The sequence below is a fragment of the Onychomys torridus genome, chromosome 7 (assembly GCF_903995425.1).
Source record: "Onychomys torridus chromosome 7, mOncTor1.1, whole genome shotgun sequence".
In the NCBI taxonomy this organism is placed as follows: domain Eukaryota; kingdom Metazoa; phylum Chordata; class Mammalia; order Rodentia; family Cricetidae; genus Onychomys; species Onychomys torridus.
Window position 1 is genome coordinate 78188685 of NC_050449.1, and position 17950 is coordinate 78206634.

Here is a 17950-nt window from a genome sequence, read left to right on the forward strand (position 1 = left end):
TTCAAGTAAAGACTTTACAGATAGAAGAAAAAGTCATAATTCTAAAGAAATGTTTAAAAACTAGGGTGTAGGTAGACTTTTCTGTGCCCTCACAGCCACTTCCAAATAGCCAGTCATTATTATTAATTGTAAAAGCTTAGGCTGTCTACAGCCAGCTCTTACAACTTCAAATTAACCCATTTCTATTAATGCATGTGCTGCCCCAAGGCTAGATTCCTTCATCTATGAACTTCCCATGTTGTTTCTTCTGTGCCTGACTTGAGACTTCTCAGACTCCACCCTTCTTCTTTGTAGCATCCTCATTATCCCAAAAATCTTGCCTAGCTGTCAGCCAATCAGCTTTTGATTAACAATGAGAGCAACACATTTTCACAGTGTCTAGAAGGACTATTCCACAGCACTAGAGTTCATCAGTAATGGAAAGCTGTACATGGTCATTCAACAGGGGGTTGCACATTAAAATGCAAGGTGATTAAACAGTACTAGATAATCACTAGATCAGAAAAATAAGAAACATTTGAAGTACTAAATGTTAAGTGTTGTGGTAGTTTGAATGAGAAATGTTCTCCATATGCACATACATTTGAAATCTTGGCCCAGTGGTACTGTTCGGGGAGGTTATGCAACTTTTAGGATGTAGAGTCTTGCTGAAGGAAGTACATCATATTGGGAAGGCTGTAAAAGTTTGTATATACCTCATCCCACTCTCACCTTGATTCATGTGTGTGATGAGGTGTCCCTTTGGTTCCTTTTCATACCACTGTGCCTTCCCTACAATTATGGACATCTAGCTCTGTGAAACATAGGTAAAATAAACTCTTCCTTAATTTGTCGTTGGTAATGGTATCTAATTACTACTACAACAAAAAAGTAAAGGAGACAAATGCTATCATGTATCAATGTATTGGGATTACAAATATGCCATCTTATCTAGCAAATCTAATCCTACAAATTTACCTAAAAGAAGCACATATGTTTTTACAAAATGTATAATAAAATGTTATAGTTTGTTTCTTCATAATATTCTGAAAAAAGGAAAAATGTGCTCATCCATACATTTTTAAAAAGAGCTGCAGGAATATTGAATATGCTTCAGCAATAAACAAAAATATGAAAGTATCAAAAATGGAATTCAAAATTACACTTTACAAAGGAATCAGACACAAAAAACACTTCTGTAATTATATTTGTGTGAAGAACTAGAGAATGGACAATAGCATATAAAGAACAAAGTAAGCAACTGGAAGTTGAAACTCAATGGTCAAGTTGACAAACTGGTAAGGCATAGTGAGCCTGAGGAAAGGAAAGATTGTCCCTTAAGGTTCCCAGGAGAATATCATGATGAAGAAAATCTGTAATTTGATTTTTGTGGTAGTAACATAGTTCCTATCCTCAAAACTCATTGAACCCACTATGTATAATGGAAACAGATTCTGCCTAATATCTAAGTCATGGTTCTGTGAATTTTTGTTTTAGACAGAGAAGAGACAGCATAAAAGAGGAAATGACAGTGACTGTATAGATAGGAATATCTCAAGAATTTTGACATTGTGACCACCTTCAGATCACTAGTGAAATACATTCTGGTTTTTCCAAGGTTTGTTTGTTTGTCCTCTGACATGAAAGATTTAGACTTTGGGCTAAATATAAAAATTCTGATTTTTGTCACTGGCTAGTTTCAACAGCTTGATAGAAAAAAAGGAAAAAAGAAAGAAAGAAGGGAATAAAGGAAGGAAGAAAGAAAAAAAAGAGAAGTATGTAGACAGGTAGGTTGGTGGATATATGTATGTATGGATAGATAGAAGATAGATAGATAGATAGATAGATAGATAGATAGAGACAGAGATAGAGAGATAGAGGTGAGTATGGAATAAAACTTGGGGCTATGTGGACTATTTGTAAGTCCTGAAAATAATGGCATATGGTGATTTCATGTATTAATTTCACTTGACTATAAGTTGTACAAATATTAGATTAAATATTGTTCTGGTGAGTATAAGAGAGTGACACATGATGAAATTTACATTTGACCCTAGATTAAGTATAGCAATTACCTAAGCAGTGTGGGCAGGTCTCATGCTATCCCATCAATTAAAGATCTAGAAAGAATAACAAATTTAAATAAGGCAGAATATACTCTCTGCTTGAATATCCTCGAGCTGGGACACTTGTCTTTCCCTTCCTTGGACTCAAGGATAGGACTATAGCTTATGCTATTAGTTCATCAGCTTGAAGATTTTATCTCTTTGATACTCAGTCTCATTGGGTGATTAAATCATTACTTTTACAAATTTCTACACACAGAGAGTGAGAGTGGGTGTGAGAGAGAGCTTTCATATGCCTATTTTTATACTTTAAATAATATGAACACAAAATAACTTGAATTCCTAAAACTTAATGAAAGGACTACCCTGAGGTCACTGTTTATGAATTGAATTAGTTCTGTTTCTGGAGAGTAAGTTATAGATACTGGTTATCTTTCTCTTGCTGTAACACCCTATTTGAGATATTCAGCTTTTTTAAAACTGCCTTTTTATTTATTCTTTGTGTCTTTCATGTCATGAATCTCCATCCCATTCATTTCCCCTTCCGTTTGTATCTGCCCTCTGTCCTTGCAATACCCCCACAAAAAATAAAATAAAATAATTTTAAGAGAAATATATAATAATATAAAAAATATAAAATATTTTAAGAGAACAAAATCAATGTCATCAGGAAAGCTGTAGTGTGACACAGTGAATCATGAAGTAAACACTTTTATCCATATATCTTTACTTGCAAATGTTCATTGCAAAGAGTCATTGGTCTGGTTTGAGGCCTCTGGTTTCTGTTACACTATCTATGATGGGATCTCACTGGAACTCCTCTTGGAATTCCTGTTGTTGCCCTGTTCTTGGAGATCCCGCAGCATTGGGTCTACAGAACTGGTCCCTTCACATGCTCCAGCAGATCACAGATGGGGTGGATGTTGGGATGGGCCAACTCAGAACCCTGGTTCTGGGCCAGGGTGGTTGCAGAGTTTGTCAGCCCACCAGCTCTCCCTTGTCCTCACCACCAGGATGAGCACTCCTGCATTGCCCTGACTAGTTCAACCCTTGCAATGATGAGCAATGAGTGGGGCCAGTTCTCCTGCTTTCACATTCTCATGATCAGTTCTCCCACACCTACACTTTCAGGTCCACCTCTACTGGCCCTAGTATGATGTTGGGGCCACTCTTCCGGGTGCTGCAGCTAATGAGGAGCAGGGATAGCTCTCCTGCTCTTATGGCTCCAGGGCCAGCTCTCCCACCTGCCTCAAACATTGATGGGCAGGGCTGGAGGTTGAGGAGGGCATCTCTCCCCACCCATGCTGCCACATGACAGATGAGTAATCAGGACAGCTCTTCCATGTTCACAACTTGCCCACATCTCTGTTCTATTGTGCTGTCCAAACAAGGAGGATATTCAGCGCTAAAGGAGTAAAGATTTGTTTAAATGTATGGCTTCAGAAGGTTCCATCCATGATTCCTTGGCCCTACTTTTGGGCCTGTGGCAAGACAGAACATCATGGTAGAGAGTAAATATTAGACCAAAGTAAATACATAAATAAAAAGCCTGGTGGAAAAGTAGAAAGGATGGGGACTAGCCTGGATCTCAACATCCATCCATGATATCCCCACTATCTTAATCACTTTCTACTAGGTCTTGCTTCCTAAAGGTTCCATAATCTCCCAGATTGGTGGCAGCCAACCCTTTATCTAGTTCATGGTGTTTGTGAAACATTTGAGATCCAAGCTCTAGCTATAATATCATAATTTGAAATACATATATTGTTTTCTATACTGGTCATTGAAATTAATATCTGGTTCACACCTACTACTGGCTTTACCTCTTGTGTTTTCTATGACAAAAATACAAGAACTTTGTAGTATTTGTCCTATTATGAGTGTCATAACATCTAGCTCTCCAATACTGTGTGCTCAATTGACTAATGCATTCAGGTTCCTATCCCCTTTCTCTACACAGAATGTGAGGTGAAAGCTTCAGGTTCATATAATTTCATGTTTCCCAACCCTCCTTTATGTGTATTCCAATCTTTTACTAGAACTTCAGAATGGAAGAGACAAAACAAGAAAAAAATAGCACAAACTAGTCTACCTATAATAAACATGAGTGGGAAGGTATGTATACATATATACACATACATATATATATGTATACATACATACATACATACATACATACATACATACATACATACATACATAGTTTTCCACTCATAGTTAAATAGTGCAAATAAATGAGAAGCTGTGTACTGGTTTCGTCTGTTGTAAAGGAACATATTAACCTAACAAATTTTTTAAAAATCAGAATAGTAAATGGGGGCATTGAGAATCAAATAAATGTTCATTAGCAGAAGAATTAAAACATCACATAACTTTAATTTGTATAGACTTAAATGTTACTCAAATCCTGGGTAATACATCCTTTGCAATAGAAATCACATATGGATTTTATAAGAACTTCAAGTAACTTTTCTATTGCATAGTATGCTTTCTCTGCATGCTAACAGGAGCAATAGTCTTTCCAGTGTCTGACAGCTAATTGCAGATGGGCTATTCGTATTATAATATAGAGCCTTAGAAAGACCCACTTAAGTTTTTTAATTCCTCTCAACATTCATAAAACTGGAGAACAGCTTCTCCTAAAGTCTTCTCTTGGTGACAAAGGTGCCTGTTTTTAGGATATATTCAGAAATAGTAATAAAGTAGATGTGAAAAATCCTCAAAGAAAACCAGAGTGAACAGTCTCCCCATTTCAACCAAGATCTGCAAATATTTATTTTTTCCTCTCTAAGCCTCAGAGTTTGTTTGATTTGAAGCACTAAAGCAGCAATTGCCTTGACCCACAGACAGTTTTTATGTGGAATAAACCATCTTGTAAGCTAGAGGCCAAGCATTCAGGGTCTGTGTCTACAGCAGGGTTTTCCTGTGAAGGAACAGCAATTCTCGTTTTCAATCGGATGAATTGTCATGTCACTTCAGAAGATTTCCTAGAACCTTAAGAATTCAGACCTCACATTTTTCATGAAATTCAGTTTCTTCTGAAATGAAGGGAATTACTTGTTTTTCCCTGGAATGAAATATGAGGTGTTTGCTCTTTTCTGAGCTAATTTTAAAAGGAGACATAGAATTCTGGTAACTACTGGTTGGTATGCCATGTCCCTAGACGTACAAGGTGACGTAAAAAGCTGGGCTACTCTACTCCAATGTATTTTCCCCAAAGTATGGTTCTGCTCATTGAGAAAGCCCCTTTTCTTTGGTTACACATTTCTTTGTCCACAACTTAAGAAAAAGGTTTCCTTGCAATCAGTTAACTCTACACATTAATTTTAATTTATAGAAAAAAATATAACATTTATTTTGCCAGTAGTTAGAGCAAGCCACTGCAGGACAACCCCTATGACTCAAGAGCACTTTTATAGGGATATATTTTGTGACTTGACCCTGTGCAACTTCAGCAACATTCTCTAGATATTCCTCTTGGTAGCAACAGAAATATTTCTCATGGGTGAATAGAAACTGATTAGGTGACCCAACACTGTGTTGATATATTGTGTTCCCCAATAAAGTTTGCCTGGGGATCAGAGGATAAAGCTAGCCACTATATTAAATATAGAGGTCAGGTAGTGGTAGCACACACCTTTAATCCTATCATTTGGGAGGCAGAGATCCATCCAAAGCTCAGCGAGTTAAATACCACACTGGGAACAGAGCCAGGCATGGTGGCACAAGCTTTCAAACCCAGCACTAAGGAAGAAGGAATATGGTAGGGCACAGAAAGGTGTATAAGGCATGAGTAAACAAGAAGTCTCTCTCTTGAAGCTGAGGACTTTTCAGAGTTAAGAATGTGACTGGCTTGTTCTGTTTCTCTGATCTTTCAGCTTTCACCCCAATATCTGGCTCTGGGTTTTTTGTTTTTATTAATAAGACCTTTTAAGATTCATGTTATACAACACAATCAACACTACTAGGATCTACCAAGCAGCTGGCAAGATGAAGAGGAACATGTTCAACAGATCAGGGATAGCAAAGAAACAGCTGTTACGGTGCAAAACAGAATCACAGGTGCAGTTCACATTTTCTTATGTAATTAAGTTTCAGGACTTTTGCATTGTGTAGAACATGTTTTCCTGCTACTCTCATGGACATTGCCTTCTCATCCTATAGTCCTCATGTCTTCTCACCTTACCTGTAGCACCTTCCCAAAATACAAAATGTTATGGGTTAAGAAAAGTCTACTTCATAAGCTCATACACTGAGTGTTCTGTTGAGAGCCATAGACTCTTTAGGAAGTACAGCTTGGTTGGTAGAAATAGGTCACTAAAACTGTGCCTTTAAATGCTATGCCCTTCTTGCTTATCACTCTGTTTCCTGACATCTTGATTATTTTTGGAAAAATATCTGTGTTTCCAAATAGTTTTCAAACTCAATTGAAGGATAAACACTTTGGTTCCATATAATAGATGTTAGTATGTGGGTTATAATATGTATATAAAATACATTTGATAAGTAAGTAAAGAATGCATTTTTTTCTAAAAAAATAAATAAAAAACATCAACATACATCACTGTTTTAGAGTTTTCATTAATTTCATTCCTATTTTTTATATTATTTAGATTTTATAAAAATGTGTATTTATTGAAGCAATAAGATTTAAGTTTAGAAATAAATTAGAAAAATAAATAAAACTTTGTATTTGGGGGCTGGAGAAATGGCTCAATAGTTAAGAGCACTGAGTGCTCTTCCAGAGGTCCTGAGTTCAATTCCCAGCAACCACATGGTGGCTCACAACCATCTGTAATGAGATCTGGTGCTCTCTTCTGGCCTGCAGGCATACGTGCAGGCAGACCACTGTATACATAATATATAAATCTATAAAAAAAATAACAACAACAAACTTTGTATTTGTTGGCAGTTTGGATATATACTCTTGAGATATATATATATATATATATATATATATATATATATATATATATATTCACATCATAAAAATATTCAGTATTACTAATCAGAGAAATACAAATCAAAATCTGATCCACCATCTATATTAGTCACATGTTTTGTTGCAATGAGAACATACCTGACAAAGGCCACTTAAGGAAGGAATGGTTTCTTTTGGATCACAGTTGGAGGGTGGAGTCCATCATGATTGGGAGAGCATGGCAGCAAAATTATGAGACAGCTGGCCTCATTTCAGCCACATTCATGAAGCAGAGAGAAGGAAATGGTGCTCAGACCCCTTTCTTTTTATGGTCAATGTCAAACCCCAGCCCACAGAACAGTACCACCCATACTTAGGGTTGTCAGCACACTTCAATTAACCCAGTCAAAAATTTCCTTACAGACATAATCACAGGCTGGTTTTCATGGTGACTTTGAAACTCATCAAGTTGTGATAATCAAGAGTGACCATCAAACCCCTACCCCTTGTCAATCTGATACCCAATCACATAGGTTTCAAGCCATAATTTCAACTTCTTGTCAGCATAGTCTCATGATCATGTCTAGTGGAAAATATATTATTCTACCCAACTCAAAAGTTCCCAACATACTTAATAGTTTCTGGTACTGTTCAAAAGTGTAAGTGCAAAATCTCTTCTGAGACTCAGACAATCTCTCAGCTGTGAGCAATCAAAATTATAAGGTACACATTTAGACACTACAGAATCAACATTCCAATTCCAACAGAGAGAGGTGGAACATATAGCAAGTAAAGACCATGTCAGAGAAAGATAATTAAAAAAAAAACAGCAAGAAAAAACATCAAGTGCTACACTTTCATGCCTGGCCTCTTGAGATCATGATAAAATCATCTGGACTCCCAAAAGCTTGGGAAGTCTTGTGCTCTGCTATCTGAAGCACATATATCCTCTTTCTTGTGCTTGCTTTATTTGGTGCTTGTAGCTTTCCCATGGTTTTAGCAACTCTACCCAATATAGGATACAATATTATAAACACAAATTTATTTCAAAGGAGACAACCTGAACTGAGAATGACACCAAAAGGGTTCCCTGTGCCTCGAAACGTCTTCTAAGGGAACTGTTTCTCCACAGTCAGCATACTGAAGCTGATGCAACTCTGGTTCAAGAGGACAGTTCCATCCACAGCCTAGCAGTGTCCACATGGTACTAGTTCTGCAGGCAAGAAAGATTGATGCAGGATTGAGAGAGTGATAAAGTCATACACCACAGTTATGGGAAACTACTGAGTCCAAGCAATGTGTTTCAAGTCCCTGCAAGAATGCCCTGAGAGTGGCATAGCTGGATCTTGTGGTAGATTGATTCCTAGTTTTCTGAGAAACCACCATATTGATTTCCAAAGTGGCTGTACAAATTTGCACTCCCACCAGCAGTGGAGGAGTGTTCCCTTTGCTCCATATCCTCACCAGCGTGAGCTGTCACTTGTGTTTTTGGTGTTAGCCATTCTGACAGGTGTAAGATGGAATCCCAGAGTCATTTTGATTTTTATTTCCTGATGGCTCAGGGTGTTGAACATTTCTCTAAGTGTTTCTAGGCCATTTGGGATTCTTCTGTTGAGAATTCTCTGTTTAGATCAATACCCCATTTTTAAATTGGATGTTTTTTGATGTCTAGTTTCTTGAGTTCTTTATATATTTTGGAAATCAGCCCTCTGTCAGATATTAGGTTGGTGAAGATCTTTTCCCATTCTGTAGGCTGCAGTTTTGTCCTATTGATGGTATCCTTTATGTTACAGAAGCTTTTCAATTTCAGGGGGTCCCATTTATTAATTGATGATCTTAATGTATGTGCTATTAATGCCCTATTCAGAAAGTTGTCTCCTGTGCCAACATTAAGGCTACTTTTAACTTTCTTTCCTATCATGTTCAGTGTATCTGGATTTATACTGAGGTCTTTGATGCACTTGAACTTGAGTTTTGTGCAGGGTGATAGATATGAAGCTGTTTGCATTCTTCTGCATGTAGACATCCAGTTATGACGGCACTGTTTATTGAAGATGTTTTCCTTTTTTGTATAATTTTGGCTTCTTTGTTGAAAATCAGGTGTCCATAGATGTGTGGATTTAGATCTGGATCTGCATTACTACTCTGTTGGTCCACCTGACTACTTTTAGGGCAATACTATACAGTTTTTATTCCTATATATCTTGAAATCAGAGACAGTGTTACTTCCTGAAGTTCATTTAATATGCAGGATTGTTTTAGCTACCCTGAGTTCTTTGTTTTTCCATTTGAAGTTGAGTATTGTTCTTTCAAGGTTTGTAAAGAATTGTTTTGGGATTTTAATGGGTATTGTATTGAATCTGTAGATTACTTTTGGTAAGATGTACCACTCTTGGGCATAGACCCAAAGGATGCTCAATCATACCACAAGGACACTTGCTCAATTATGTTCATAGTAGCTTTATTTGTAATAGCCAGAACCTGGAAACAACCAAGATATCCCTCAACTGAAGAATGAATAAAGAAAATGTGATACATTTAAACAATGGAATATTACTCAGCTATTAAAAGTAATGATATCATAAAATTTGCAGGCAAATACACAGAACTAGACAAAAATCAGTCTGAATGAGGTAACCTAGTCCCAGATAAACATGGTATGTACTCATTCATAAATGGTTATTATTTGTAAAATGAAGAATAACTGAGCTACAATCTACTGACCCAGAGAGAGTAAGTAACACAGAGGTTCAGGGGGCATGCATCTGGATCTACCTGGGAAGGAGACATAGAAGAGATTTTGTAAGTGGACTTGAGGGCAGGTGGTGATGGGAACATGAACGATCAGGTTGGGGGAGAAGTAGGGAACATTACTAAAAGGAAATATGAAAAGGAGGGTATTTTGTAGTCATGTAGAAATCTGGCACAAGAAATCTACAAACATGATCCCTGCTAAGAATCCTAACAATAGCAAACAGGTAGCCTTAATTGTTTATCTCCTGTGACCAGACAAGACTTCCAGTAGAGGGACTGGGACACCAACCCAGCCACTTAACCTTCAACCTACAGTCTGTCCTGCTTATGGGATATATTGGGGTAAAAGTAAACTAGAGACTGAGTGGCCAACCAATTACTGTTCTAGCCTAAAACCCATAACAGGAGTATGTCCACCACTGACACTGCCTGGAGCATTAAGACTCACAAACCAGATGATTCAAAGACCTAGGATAGAACCAAACATGACTAGAGAAAAAAAAGTTAATGTAATGATGCCTAACAATATTATGCTATACCAATAGATGGGTGCCTAGCCCAACTGTCATTTGAGAGTTTTCATCCTGCAACTTATGGAAACAGATGCAGAGACCCACTGCCTAACATTAGGCAGAGCTCAGGGAATCCTGCAGAATGGAGGAAGAAAGGATTGTAGGAGCAAAATGGGTCAAGGACACCACAAGAAAACACACAGAATCAACTAACCTGGGCTCACAGGGACTCACAGAGACTGAACCTACAACCAGGGAGCCTGTATGGGATTGACTTAGGCACTCTGCATATATGTTACAGTTGTGTAGCTTGGTCCTCTCACAGGACTCCTAACGAGAGCAGAGGCTGTCTGAAACTTTTACTGGCTTTTGAAACCCTACTCCTCATACTGGGTTGCCTTGCTCACCCTTAATACATGGGGAGGTGTTTAGTTTTACTGCAACTTGATATGCCATGTTTTGTTGATATCCATGGGAGCCCTTTCCTTTCCTGAACAGAAATAGAGGAGGAGTGGATTGGGTGGGGGGAGGAACAAAGTGTGGATTTGGGGGAGGGATTAGGAGGAGAAGAAGGGGAAGAAAAATAAGGATGGGATGTAAAATTGATAAAAAAAAATTAAATAAAATAAAAGAATGTTCTGAGAGACTACCACATAAAGCTCTGAGCGTGAAACTGAGCAGAGGCTCCAAGATGTTGGATATACAGGAACTATGGACTGTCCGGTGAAGAAGCCTCCAGGAAGAGTTGAGCCAGACCAAGGGAAAGGCTATGGAATGCTGCAGCTAACAAATCTGAATGTGTGGCATCATCCCTTTGAAACCCAGAAGATTCTATCACAAGTCTCAGATGCCAGATTTAGTATTCTTCAGTGTCTGTCCTGCTGGTCTTTGTTTTCCTTTATCTGCTCTTTCCTGGGAATGCCAAATTCCTCCCTTTATGGAAGTGTTACTTTGTGCCATTGGTTGGAACTATGTAATTTGGGTTTTAATTGTATAAGGTCTCATTGTTAAGAGACTGCATTTTGATCCCTGTGTCTTTCCTAGGGTCCCATTTTCTAGGTAGCCTCCCTGGAGTTGTGTAGCAGTCTAGTCATCTTTGTTTTACATCTAGTATCCTCTTATGAGTGAGTAAATACCGTGTTTGTCCTTCTGAGTCTGGGTCACCTTACTCAGGATGATTTTTTCTAGATCCATCCATTTGCCTGCAAACCTCATGATGTCATTGTTTTTCTCTGCTGAATAGTACTCCATTGTGTATATGTACCATATTTTCTTTACCATTCTTCAGTTGAAGGGCATCTAGGTTGTTTACAGGTTCTGGCTACTACAAACAATGCTGATAGGAACATAGCTGAGCAAATGCCCTTGTGGTATGAATGAGCATTCCTTGGGTATATGCCCAAGAAAAAAAGAAAGAGAGACTGCATTTTGAACAATCTTGTAACTTAAAGATTGTAGTAATTTTTGAAGTTGGACTGAATGCATAAGGGATGAAAGGTTATGACTTAAGAAAAGCAACTCAAATAGGAAAGGGTTCATTTTTATTATGATTTGAGGATATAGTCCACCATGGCAGGAGAGGCATGATGAAAAGTATGTGGCAGCTCATCCCTCGCAGCTGCATTTAGGAAGCAGAGAAAAATAACTCTGGAGCTTACATCACTTTCTCCTTTTTAGTCACTCCAGATTCCCAGGTCAAGGAGCATTGTTTTCTGCATTTAGGCTTGCCCTTCCCACTCTATTAACCTAGTCTAGAAAACTTGCCACAAATATAGCCATAGTTATCTAAAGTTAATATCCATAGTTATCATAGATAATCTAAATATCATCAATTTGATAATCAAGATTAGCCAATATAGTACCCCACTGCACTTTGAATAAACAAAATATAACAAATGCTAGTGAGTTTATGGTAAAAAATTAAATATGTGCCTGTTGTTAAGTCAAGCACAGCCAATATTTATTCAAAGAGGACAGTTTTATTAGAATTTAAAAGGAAAACCCCAGGGCAGGTAAGCTGTAAGTCTTTCCAGAGAAGAAAATATCTTTTTCATTATTGCTTGGAATGAAAATTAGCACTGCTATTAAAAAAAAAAACTATGAAATTACCTCAAATCCTGGAAGTAGAATTATCTTATGTTCAAGGAATCCCACCCTTTGGTGTATTTCCAAAGAAAACATTTTTGGTTGTGAGCCTAGCCTTTAACGGCTGAGCCATCTCTCCAGCCTGGGTTGTGGATTTAGCTAAGTGGTAGAGTGCTTGTCTAACAAGCTCAAGTCCCTGGGTTCGATCCTCAGCTTAAAAAAAAAAAAAAGGAAAAAAAGAAAAGAAAAGAAACATATGGAAAAAATTAGTATTCTCATCTCTTGCAGTACACATGAAATGGAATCAAAGTAAATATTCAACAACAGACAAATGACTATACAACATGTGGTTTGTTTAGACAATCTAATGTTATTCAAATATAAAGGAATATAATGTCATCATTTGTGACCACAGGTGTAAATCACATATGTATAAAGATTCAGGCATAGAAAGACAATATCACATGGACTCAGTCATATGTGAAATCTAAAACTATTGATGCCAATTAAGTTGAGATTAGAGTAATAGTTACCAGAGACTGTGGACAGGAGTCAGGAGATGATAAGATGAGGGATGGGCAATAGCTGCTAATGAATGTAGGTAACGGTAATCTCAAAATAGTCAGAAGAGAGGTTTTTGAATGTACTTACTAAAAAGAAATTAAACGAATTCAAGTTGAGAGATAAGATGCATATTTCTGAGTTGATCATAACTCTATATGTACAAGGGGAAAATTCCCATTTTACCTCAAAATTACTACAAACAGTATATCTATCAAAAAAAAAATTACTGAAGTTGAATTCTTCTCCCCAAAGGGAAGCTGAACTTAAATAAATCATAGTGTTTTGACAATAATTCTTTTTATTTTAATTGATACATAATTATGCACAGGTTTAGGGTACAGGGTACAGTGTGGTAAGTCCATACATACAATGTATGGTGACTAAAACAGGCAATCACTATATATAGATCTCCTTCAGTGTTCTCTTTTGACTAGGGATATTTCTATTTCTTTATAAAATATGTAGCAGAATGTCATGTACTATAATGACTCTCCTGTGTTGTTGAACATGGGAATTTATTTTTAGTATGTGATTGTGAACACCCCTTCATCTCCTTTCTTCTGCCCTTATTGACCTCTAGAGACTGGTATTCTAGGTTTATAGCCTCTAGATATATACATTTAACTTTTTCAGCTTCCATTGGAGTAAGAACCTGCTGTTTGTCATTCTATGCCTTGCTTATTTCATCTAACATAAGATTTCTGGTTCCACTCATGTTGTCATAAATGACAGAATTGCATCCTTTTGGGGGCCTGAATACTATTACTTGTTTTAATGTCCTATATATTCTTCATGCATCTTCTGTTGACACCTTGATAGATGTTGTATCTCTGCTACTGTAAAGAGTGCTGCAGGAGCAACATGGAAATACAGGTGGTTTTTTTTTTGGGGGGGGGGGGTTGGATATGTGAATTATACTTCTCTTGTATGTATACCTAATGGAAAAGGTAGTAATGGTAATTTAATTTTTATAATTACCAATATAGTGCTCTGGAAGCAATGTCTATCTAGTAGTGAACATGAATTGTGTATTTGCTGACTAAATAATTATATCCATTTACAGTACCAACCCATTATTACATTGAATTGATCTTTGGCTTTACATTTCTATATTTGTATGTTTGGTTCCAAGAAACACGAGATTTTTCTTCAAAGTTTACTTTTGTAGACAAAGAAATTGTCTCAAGACAAAATAATTAATAAATTTAAATGAGACAAAAGATAAATAATTTCAACTTCCTATCATTGGTGGGAAGAACAAGTTACCAAAGTTTAAAAACAAAATGATTAAAAGTAATTTTATTCTTACATGAATATTTTAGGTTTAAGAAAATTGTAGTTCATTCATTAATTAGCAATAGAAGCTAATTAAACTTGACTATATGTATAATTAATTTTGTTGTCAACATTTAACAATTTAGACAGTGATTAAAACTGTGTGAAAATAATATAATAAATGTATTAAAGGAATATGTATAGATTGACTATCTCATCCAAAATAATTGGAATTTGAAGTATATTCACATTTCACCTTCATTTATGATTTTGAACTGTTGAATATACATAATGTGATAGCTTGGGAATGGGATCTAATCTAAACACAAACCTTAGGTGTGCTGGAGTAATTTTATATAGTATTTTTAGTGTGTTTGGATTTTGAGTCTGCATATTTCACTTAGAATGTTTCAGATTTTTAGATCATTTGGATTTGGGGATTTTATATTATGGATGCTCAACCTGTACATAAATAACATTTTTTTTTTTTGAGCTGAGGACCGAACCCAGCGCCCTGTGCTTGCTAGGCAAGCGCTCTACCACTGAGCTAAATACCCAACCACCCTAGATGACATTTTTAAAATGTATAATTCTCTGAAGAAAAGAAATCCAGTGAATCTCTTGATAACCATTGTTTGGCATAGGAAGAGATATTTTGCAGAAACTATTAATGGATGAATCTTTCATTTTATCAAGACCCATGTAAGAAGTGAGTGTGTAAATTGTAGGGGATTTGGCCAGACATAAGAAAAACACCTCTTTCCTTTTGTTTGTCAATATTGAGATATACTTTTCAAGTTAGTTGAATTAGGAAGCCTTCCTATCAGTAGGATGAGCCAATACTGAAAGGAGATCGTAGCAAAGCCATCTGCTACAATCCATTGGAATTTCTGAAAATTTTAGAATATTTGAGTGTCAGCACAAAAGCTAATACTATGTTGACTTTATTTCAAGATAATGCAGTAGACACATAACACACACAGCTCTAATAGTCTATCACAGTAAGAGATAAAGTTGAAGACTGAGATCTAAATTGCTACCAAATCCCCACCTAGCTACCTCTCCCCACCTAGAGCCTGTACATCCTGCCCAACACCACTTATTCATTTTTGTCAAGTAATCTGCCTAATTCCCCTGGTAAACTTTTGAGTACTGGAATAGCAGAGCATGTGAAGTAGTAGGCAAATGTGGTTTTAATATCGATCTGGCAAGCCACATACCAAGAAAAGTAGAGAGGGTCTTTACAAAATCAATCACAGATTGCTGGGCAAAAAGCAGCACAGGGCCACCCTTGCCATAATTGAACAAGATAGAGCAAAAATTTAGATTTTAAAATCTGTGGTGACACAAAACCCAGAAATTCATGTTAAAAAACAATGCCCAGATTATGGTACTTTCTTATTTATTGTTGCTGTCAGGACAGAGACAACACTGCTGATTTATTTTGGGCTAAATTACACTCTCTTAGCAGAAGTCATAAATTTATTATGAGGATAATGCATGCTGCACTGAGCAAATACTTTTCAAATGAGTCAAATGAGTGAGATCAATGAGTATGTTGTAATTCTGACATATCTGAATCAATATTCCTGATCAGATGTCTTCCAATTATCAATTCTATGCTCTATTTCACTTTAAAGTGAAATACATTGTAGGTCAAGCTAGAAATATTTAGATGTTTTAGGACAGGTATTTATGTACCAAAGTCTCACCAAGAAATTACAAGCCCTGAAAACAAAACAAAAAAAACCCCAAAAAACAAAAACAAAACAAACAAACAAAAAAAACACCCAACCCATCTGTACTGTGGCTAGTGATTTATTATATTTCATCACAGACTAGGCTTGCTCTCATTAGGTTATTTTGGTTTTGACTTTCAAATTTCTTTACACTGGAAACCAGATGTTCCAGGATGTTGACAGTCTCTATGATAACTGTAAAATGCTCTTGTGTGGAGGATTTTCATATGGCACAATGAGCTAGTTTTTCAGGATAAAAGCTGTACTGAAAAATCTTATTTACAACTGGTCTCCAACAAGAAAAAGGAAAGATTTGATATAGGAAGCCAGTGTAGTTCTCTAAACCACGTGTTCCTTGAAGGCTTTCTGTTGGTCCCAAGTGAGGGAGACATTCACTAACAACTAGAAGGGGGAAAATCCTCTATACCTAGAAACGGAGCTTCCTTCATACAAGATATATGAGGCATTTGCTTGCTGACAACAGAGAAGCAGACCTAGAATTCCTCTAGGCATTGTGATAAGTAAGCAACACTGACTTTTACTTCCTCCCAAGGGAGGTGTTTCCTTGGTTCCTTCACACACTGATCACATCTGTTCCAACTGAACCTTCAGTAGCCAAATCTTTTCTTTAAATGTCACAACTCAGATCTTGTTTTTGTTTTATTTATTGGTATGTATACACGTACCTTTAGAGACCAGAGAGAGTGTTGGATCCACTGGTGCTTGATTTACAAGTGGTTGTAAGTTACCTCATAGGTGTACTGGGTACCAAACTTGGATCCTCTGGCTGAGCAGCAAGTATCCTTAAGGGCCTTGGAAGTATTTTTCTTTAATTACTTTAATTGCTGCATTTCATGTTTATTTCAAATTTTATTTTTATACAGATATTTGTTTTTTAAGATTTATTTATTTATTATGTATACAGAAGAGGGCACCAGATCTCATTACAGATGGTTGTGAGCCACCATGTGGTTGCTGGGCATTTCATGTTTAATGCTGAAATATTTCTAACTTGAGAATGCTTGTGAGTCCCTTGTTTCTAAGAATAGCTCAAACTCAGAATTTACTAAAGACAAAATTTCTGCGTATAAGAACAAAACTATTAAAAAGTAAATATTTGGTTAAGGGCATGGTGGCTTACATCTTTAGGTCTAACACATAGGGAGCTGAAGCAGAAGAATTACCAAGAGCTCAAGGCCAGCCTAGATTAGTATTCTAGACTAGTTTGTAGTACAAAGAACTTCTCAGAGAAAATAAAAACAAAAACAGAGTGTATACATATATATTTGACATCACCAAACCATCAAAACCAATCCTTGTAGCTTATATAACTGCATTTATATTTTGTGGATATACTACTGCAAGCAGATATATCAACACATGGTTTATTAGAATAGTGATAGATATTTACTTTACTGGAATAAACCATAATAAATATACTGAGTAAAATATTGGCTCCAAACATGGGTCATGAAATAGCTCCATGTTTGGGAGAAATAAATGTATCTAAGAGTATCTGTTCTTACTTAGGTACAGATTTTCACAAGGGAGAAATTTGAGAGACTTTAGAAGCTTTTGTGCCCTATCAAGACTTACATATTTTAACATCAGTTCCCATGGCTTCTCTTCTCGTCAATACACAAAAAAGGCACACAGTTCCGGGACCCATGTATCATTTCTACTTTCCCAGTGATTCAGATCCTATTGTTCTCCTTTCAAAAAAACCCATGAAAACCAAACAGGAGATTAACCTCCTTCTAGATAACAAAAAGGAATGACAGAAAATCTGTGCATGACCAATGTTACAATTTTAGAGTCTTTATAGTAGTAAAGCTTTAGTGACTGTTGCCCACCCCCCATGAAAAAGTGTTAGATTTCTAACCTGCCCAGTTCATTTTGTTCCATGCTAAATTCCCACCATTCAATACGAACTGATGTGGATATGGTTCTTTGTCTCTAGTTCAAAACTTTGCTTAGTTCTCATTGTGAATTTATATTTAAACTTGTGCTGTGACCATTCTTCTGCAGACTAATTCTCTCTCATGTCCTAATTCC